We start from the raw sequence: 7,641 nt of genomic DNA, 5'->3' as shown, positions 1-7,641 counted from the left end.
ATATATCCTCCTAATCTATGGTTTCACTTTCCATAATTTTAGTTTCCTAGAGCTAACCATGGTTTAAAAACATTAAGTGGGAAATTCCAGAAATAAACAGTTCATAAGTTTTCTGCCATTCTGAATAGTGATGAAATCTTGCACTGTTGTCCTTCATCTATCACTCCATTGTGCAGTATACATACACTGCATATATTACCTGACCGATAGTCACTGAGCCACCATCTTGTTTATCAGGTTGACTGTCATGGTATTGCCATACAGGTATTTGTGTTCAAGTAACCCTTATTTTGTTATGGAAGGAATTGGCAAGTGACACTCATAGAGGCAGCAGAATGGAAGTAAAATAAAGTTTACTCCATCCATACGGATCGATGACACCTAATGGCGGTGCCTTGATCACTTCCCCATTGGATTACAACTCCTTCTTTTATAGGGTTTTACAGCTTTGATCTTACTCAGTTGGTTACACCACACTTTCACAGCTCACATTGCTGATACCCAAAACAGGAGAGCAAGGCAGTTGAATTTCAACTTGGATGCAGTTGTCAGGGAAGTTACCTTTAAGATTCATTCAGTTACCTACTCTAGCCAGGGGGAAGGGAGCTTGTTTGATTAACAAAGCTAATAATGGTTCTTTTCACTTACAAGACTTTTGTGAGAGACTAAGTGTCTCTGGTACTGGTTAATTCTGAACTAAGCAGAGTGAGGAGCAGAAGTTATCTTATATTGTGACATTTCCTAAGTTTTCGCTATTAAACTTTTCCCTATCAATTTGACTTAATAATGGTCCCAAAGGGGAAGGTGTAGTAATACTGCTGTATTGTTATAATAGTTTTTTTTTTGAGACAGGGTCACACTATGTAGTTGAGACTGACCTGGAACTCACTATGTAGCCTAGGCTGGTCTCTCACTCACTGCAATCCTCCTGCCTCAGCCTCCCAAGTGCTGGGATTACAGGTGTGCTGGGATTACCATGCCCAGCCTATAGTTTTGTTTCATTACTAGTTAATATTGTTAATCTTTTACTGTGCCTAATCTTATACATTATCAATTTATAATTAAACTTTATCACAAGTATGCATATATAAGGAAAAACAGTATACACAAGGTTTGGTACTATCCGTAGTTTAGGCATCCATAAGAAGTCTGGGAACATACACATCCTTTGCAAGTAAGGATTACTATATATGTATATATAGAAGAGACAATGAAGAAGTAGCAGCCTCTGTTTGGGTAGCTGCACCTCTTGCAGTATATATGCATGCTAAAAGCTTCAGACATGGAAAGAGTTGAAATGCCATGTATGTGCTTAGTAATTATATGACCTTGGATGAATCCCCTGCTCTATCTGTCTCATTTTGGAAAACAGAGTTAATAACAACAATGATATCTACCACACAGACTGATATAATGATCCACTGAGATCAATTAGATGATGCAAATAAAAGTACTTCATGAAACATAAGCTTCCTTAAAATGCAAGGGATTACTACTACTCCACTTGAATCGACCGACAGGCCAGCAGCATGCTGCATGAAGGCAAATGTTGCACCTCATGATCTGTCCATAAACCCAGCCACCTGCAGCAGAAGACATCAGGAGTTCCTTAAAAATCTTAAAACTCTATTTAAAAAAGCATTCTAACTATGAGGCACAGACAGCAAGAATAATCTATATTTGGAGAAAAGCTGGTGAATAGAATGGATTGTGTCCCCTCTCTTCCTTTCTGTGTATTTAAAAACATCTTGACATAGAGCTCCGATAGAGGGTAAAGCCAATCACACATTTCCATTAGTACACAGAACTACCACAAATAGGTCTCTGGGGGATGAAAAAAGTGACAGATGTAGACAGGGTAACTTGAAATCAAGTACTCTGGCAATAGACACAGGATGCTTGACTTAACAGATGTTTACAGTTAATAAATCCCATTTTATATCCATTTTCACAGAATATTTTTCTGCTAATATACCTGGCAGCCCTCATAAAGGATGCAGAACTCAGATCACAGCCCGAGAAGAATTAGAAATGCCACTCGCTGAGAATAGTTCACTATTGCTGCAAGAGAACGACAATTCGAAATCAAACAGTTTCACTGTCAAGCCCCCCATCTTTCCTGGACACCTGCCAAAGGGTTCAAGTAAGTATTCCAACTACTCTGACAATTTGGAGAGGTCCTTGCAAGCCCCATCTGCACGCACATGCGTCGTCCTTACCCAGGGACTCCACCACAAGCTTCCCGTGGAGAGAACTCACAGACTGAGGTGACACACAGATGAGACCCCATAAAAGACAGCCTGGCTTGCATTCAATGGTGCCAGCCACGCTAAACACCGGAAGAAGGTGGCTCACCATCAGCATGAGCTGGGAGAGGGGATGCTCTTCCTTAGCGTTCCTGCCTAACTACGAAACTCTTCTCCGGCAGCAACAGTTTGACACAGCTGAGGCCTTCTCCAGCTGGGAAGGAAAAATATAATAGGCTAAATCTGCTCCCCCTCCTCCTTTCCGGCTCCCTTCCCTGTAGACAGTCTCAGCATGAGGTTCCTGAGGAATTAGTTGAGGGAGGACGCCTCCCCCGCTGGCAGCCAAATGCCAGCCGCAAGTCCTGCCCATGTAATGTGTCTGACATTTCTGCATCTCTCTGGGTTAGCAGTGCTTGACACAGACTTTCTGAAATATCTCCTTAAAAAAGTCTGTGCGTGTGCCTGTGTGTCTGCGTGTGTATGTGCGCGCACACCCACTATGTGGTTGCATAACATCACTGTATATATTTAATTTTTTAAAAAATGTATTCTCTTAGTTGCTGACACATCTCTGCTCGGGCACTTCCGCTTAGGCAGAAGTAATTGGTTTCAGAAGGCTGAAAACTCTTATTTGAAACCATGTGCACATTCTTGTTGATGGATGCCATAAAATGTTCAAATATCATCTTCCCTCAAGTAAAACAAGCGTTACAATCCAGAAAGACAGGACGAGATTGACAGGATGGCATACTTCCATTTTAACTACCTGTTGTCAAATTATTTTAAAGCACCTGTCTGGGAAATGGGGTCAGTTTTCCTCTCTGGTCAGTTTCCTTCAGACAGATCTGATCAAGTCTGAAAGGGACTCTTCCTCCCTTTCCGTACTTTACATTTCTCACCGTGTTTCCTAGGGTGCCAAGGATTAAAGCCTCCATCTCTTTCAAGCATCACCTGAGGTGCAGTCTGCTGGGAAGAGAAAAAGCGCTGTCCATGTTGGCTGAAAGAAGATTCTAAGGATACTCAGAAACCATTTCATGGCCAATGCCCCCATCTTTCTTGGGGGTGATTTTGGGTATTTTCATGATTTGGAAAAATCAAAGCCATTGTGTGGCTGCTGAACTGGATGACAACAACATGGCGAACGAAGAAAATTTTACTACAAAACAAAGGACCCCAACTTCAGGTGGCGAGGAAGGCAAAAGGGGGATCACACACAGCTACGGCAGCGGGGCTGCTGTGCACAGGGTCAGTGCCAGGAGTCAGGGCTTACCTGCAGGAAGACACCCCCGTAGGTACTGGGAGCCATCGCAGAGGCTGCAGGTATCAGATACCAGAGATGGAGACTGCGTCACCACTGGTGAGCTCTTCAGACACAACCCAGGCACCCTGTCCGCAGCAGCTCTGAGTAGCTCTCATTTGGACGCAATATGGCAGGGTGGCTCAGCCTGCGGACTCTAGGACCAGACTGCACTGAAGTTCTCAGCTTGGTCACCTACTATTGGCATGCTCTTAGGCAAGTGGCTTAACTGCACTGTGCCCTCCATCTCTCCTTCTGTCACAAAGAAATGATCATTACCTCGGAGGGTTGTTATGAAGACTTGATCTGATGCACACAAAAGCACTTGAATTACTGCCTTTAACAATAAAAAATTATTAATATCTATCCTCTTCCTGACTGCTCCCCACACAAGGGAAACCAGGTCCCATTCTATTTTTGGCCATAAACTGTTGTCAAAAATTTTTTTCTTCCCATGAAACCCAAATTAAGCTCCCTGCAATTTCCATTGATTTCCCTCAGGCCTATTAGGAAACACAGAGCCATGACAAGCTTCCTTTCTCTTCTTCTTGAGCATATTTCAGACAGCTGTGATATAACCTAAGTTCTCTCAAGATCTCATCTTCCCAGGTTTTACTGACTTTCCTTTATATGGCAAATTTCCCAAAGTTTTCTTTATCCTTATTTCCTTTATTTGGGATGCATTCCCTTGGTCAGTCTTCACAGCCTCAAAGGGAACAGAACTTCTGGGTGTGGTGGAAGGACAGGAGATTAAAGGAGACCAGTTTTCCTGACACCAGTTATGCCATTTTTGCAGTCATAGAAGTAACTAGGTACAGTCAAAATTCATATTTCCCCATTCGTCCATCCCTGTGGTCCACGTATTTCTGAGATGCCTAGAGGCATAAAGGATATTCTTTTTCTCTGTCTCTATTATTTTCTTACTCTTCTGACACAAGTCTGAACAACACAGTCAAGAACTCTCTTGTGCACAGGCCCATATAACCAAGTACTTGCAATGCAAGGCTGAACCTTCTGAAAAATCAGTTCATAGCTCTCTTGGATGGGAATCTTTATCTGGAACTAAGTTTGCAAAACACCTGGGTGATCAGTCAATCTGACCACCACAGAACGGAAGTGACTTACCCAACCCCAAATACGGGTGGATCTGAGAATCGAGCTAATTTGAAATCACAGGCTAGAACAGGCCTGGTGCCCTCTGAGATGACCAATTCCACAATTTCTCTTGCTCACGACTTCAGTATCACTTTCTTTTCCAAAGGTATTCACCACTAACACTTGGTAGGTTTTCCAATACAGCAGAGCAGTGCGCCTGACTGGCATCTCCACTGAAAGGTAGCTGTATGTGGGTAAGGTCAGAGAAGAATGGCAAGTTAAGGGCCGTACTGGTGTTCAAAAAGGACCTGCGTAGATAATGATCATGTACTGTATCCTTCAAAAAGCTAGAAGGAAGGATTTTGAATGTTTTCACCATAGAAAAATAAATGCCTGAGGACAGATTAATCAAACCCGATTTAAACACTGTACCAGGTACATAGATAACAGAATATAACGAGGTCTTCATTCAGAGGAATGCTGTTAGCTGGGCATGGTGGTACACATCTGAAATTCCAGCACCCTGGGAGGCTGAGGCAAAAGAATTGCAAGTTAGAACATAGCCTGGGAAACTTGCTAACTTAACCAACATCCTGTCTGTAAAAAGAAAAATTAAGAAGGGCAGTGCAAAGGCCCTGGGTTAACTCCCAGGATTGAAAAAATAAAAAAAGGAGTATACATTTTATGTTTCTATGTATTAGCTAAAAATGTTAATTCAAATTTTAAAAAAGGAGTTCCCAGAGCCATTCAGAGAACACTACACTGTATTGTTTGTTTGTTTGTTTGTTTTTTTGAGACAGAGTCTCACTATGTAGTTGAGACTGACCTGACCTGGAACTCACTATGGAGGCCAGGCTGGTCTCCAACACAGTGATCCTCTTGCCTCAGTCTCCCGAGTGCTGGGATTATAGGCTTGCACCACCACGCCTGGCTCCTGTATTGTCTTTTTAAAAGCAGTTAATCTCAGACTTCTCAGGATGTGGGCATCGTTCCCACCTTTACTTGTACAATGATTTGAGAATGTCTATGTGTTGTTTTACAGTGACAGGTGTCCTCTGGACAGGAGACTCATCTAAACATTTTCTGGCTGTACTGACAGATGACCAGGAGCAAGAAATGTGGCAATTCACTTATTCCACTCCAAAATGAAAATGTTTAAAAACACACCTGCTTTCTACTTGCCTGAGAAAGATAATACAAACTTAAATATAAGACAAGCAAGTATATATACAGCTCAAAACCAAAAAGCAGGGCAAACCTAGCTTTAAATTACTTCTTAATCTGAGAGCACTCTCACATAAAAAGTACAACAAACTCAAACCACAAAACGAATCTCAAGCCTCTCAACGTGATGCATCCCACAAGACATGCAAGAAAATATTTCACTGATTTGCTCTGCTCAAGTCACCTCTCCCTCTTCTCGTTTCATCTCGCTTAATTCCCGTGGCACACGCTCATACTGCAGTTTAATAATTCTGTGTCCGTGCGCCCTCCCCTCGCGCCCTCCCCCCTGCGAACCCCTGAGGGACGGGGGAGGCCTATCCTGCTGTTCTCTGCCATCCGTGCCATCCTGTAGTGAGACAACCGCCTCGTGGTTCTCCCAATACCACTCTTGTTTTTCTCTCTAATCCTTTATCCCCGTGGCAGGCAAAATGACATTTTAAAACAAATCTAGTCATTATTCTCCCTTCTTAAACATCCTGTACTGCTTTTCTGTTTCTCCAAGGCAGAGTCCTTGGGAGGGGAGTGCCCCTATGAGATGACCCAGGAAACCCCAGCAGGTCTTAGGATCTATTTCACTCTAATCCCCATACCCTTGTCTTGCACCAGTAGATGTATCCTTTCAGTGTGGGAATACACATTTTCTCTCCCAGCCCTCCCTTCCCTCCGCTACCGTCCTGGGGTTACCTCTTGTTAATCAGTTCACTTCTTCCGTTAAGTCATTCCTGATATCATGTTCAGGTCAGGACTTTCTGACGTTACCTGCCACAGTGTTAGCCTACAGATTTTCTTCCAGATCTTCCCAAAGCATATTTCCTGCTACACTGGTGGAATATGATATAATCACACCAGGAAATGTTAAGCCCCGAGTTCTCAGAGCCTTCCTAAACAGCCGTGCCAGAAGGAGGAGTTGTTTCCCTCCTAAAAATAAAATTTCAGTCCAGACATATTTCTAAAGGTGAAAGAAGCTACCCTAATGCTGAATCAGCCACCCACATCATTTTTATTAAAAAAAAAGAAAAGAAAAAAAAGAAGGAAAAGCCCCAGGCTGGTATGTGTACTTTAATGGCAGACTGGTTTCTTTGGTTAATGAGTTTAATATGCGAAAAGGCTCCCAGAAGATTAGAGAGAGGATCAAAGTAGAGGTGAATTACCACTGTGTTCTGAAAGTCCTGTCAGCTGTCCCTGAGGAAGTGCCTCTATGGTGTACCTGTCACCCAGTAGAATACATCAGGTCACCACAAATGCACCACACCTGGACTCTTCTCCTTTACAGCCCCGCTCACAGAAAATCCTAGGGTCAAAGAGGAGAACCCTGCCAGACGCCAGAGACTATGCCCTTGTGGAGAAGGACTTTCTGTGTGGGGAGTGAAGCTGGAAGGTGTGGACTCCGGGGCTCAGGCTCCCCCATCTGTGAGTGAGGAGGAAACTTGGAGGCCCATCCCGTGAGCCGTCCTGCAGGGGCAGCAGCAGCGGAAACACAAGGGAGCACAGGGCTGCACCTCTGTGGCCAGGGCAGGGCCAGGGGGATAAAATAGTGTAGTTATTTGTTGAATGCCTATTCTGTGCCAGGTCCCCCGCTGTGGGCTTTACACCCAGTTTCTCAGGCCTACTCTCCTTCCTTGGTTAGAGTCCTACAGGCAGCTCATTAACACACCTCTTGGATAATGAACCAATCTGGCAATTCACCCTCTTTCACCTTCTGTTTAAAAAAGTCTCCCTCACAGCAGACTGACAAAGTCTAATACACCCGATTAAAAAGCACAAGGAGATGAGTATTTT

At 43.5% G+C, this 7,641-nt stretch overlaps 1 protein-coding gene across 10 annotated transcripts in view; it reads right to left on the bottom strand.

The window, feature by feature from the left end:
- Positions 1–7,641, bottom strand: part of Tenm2 (teneurin transmembrane protein 2) — a 1,175,298-nt gene that overhangs the window by 454,741 nt on the left and 712,916 nt on the right. Inside the window, exon 1 of one of the 10 annotated variants that reach the window (XM_010622234.3) lies at positions 2,356–2,424. The exons of the other annotated variants lie outside the window; for them this stretch is intronic. The gene's annotated coding sequence lies outside the window, so the exon portion shown is untranslated. Of the gene's footprint in view, positions 1–2,355; positions 2,425–7,641 lie in introns of those variants that run through there. 10 annotated transcript variants of the gene reach the window in all.

Source organism: Fukomys damarensis, unplaced genomic scaffold, assembly GCF_012274545.1.
Source record: "Fukomys damarensis isolate Sample0158 unplaced genomic scaffold, DMR_v1.0_HiC HiC_scaffold_9, whole genome shotgun sequence".
Classification (NCBI taxonomy): Eukaryota; Metazoa; Chordata; class Mammalia; order Rodentia; family Bathyergidae; genus Fukomys; species Fukomys damarensis.
Note: the sequence above shows the minus strand (reverse complement) of the source record. Positions and strands in the feature narration are given on the sequence as shown.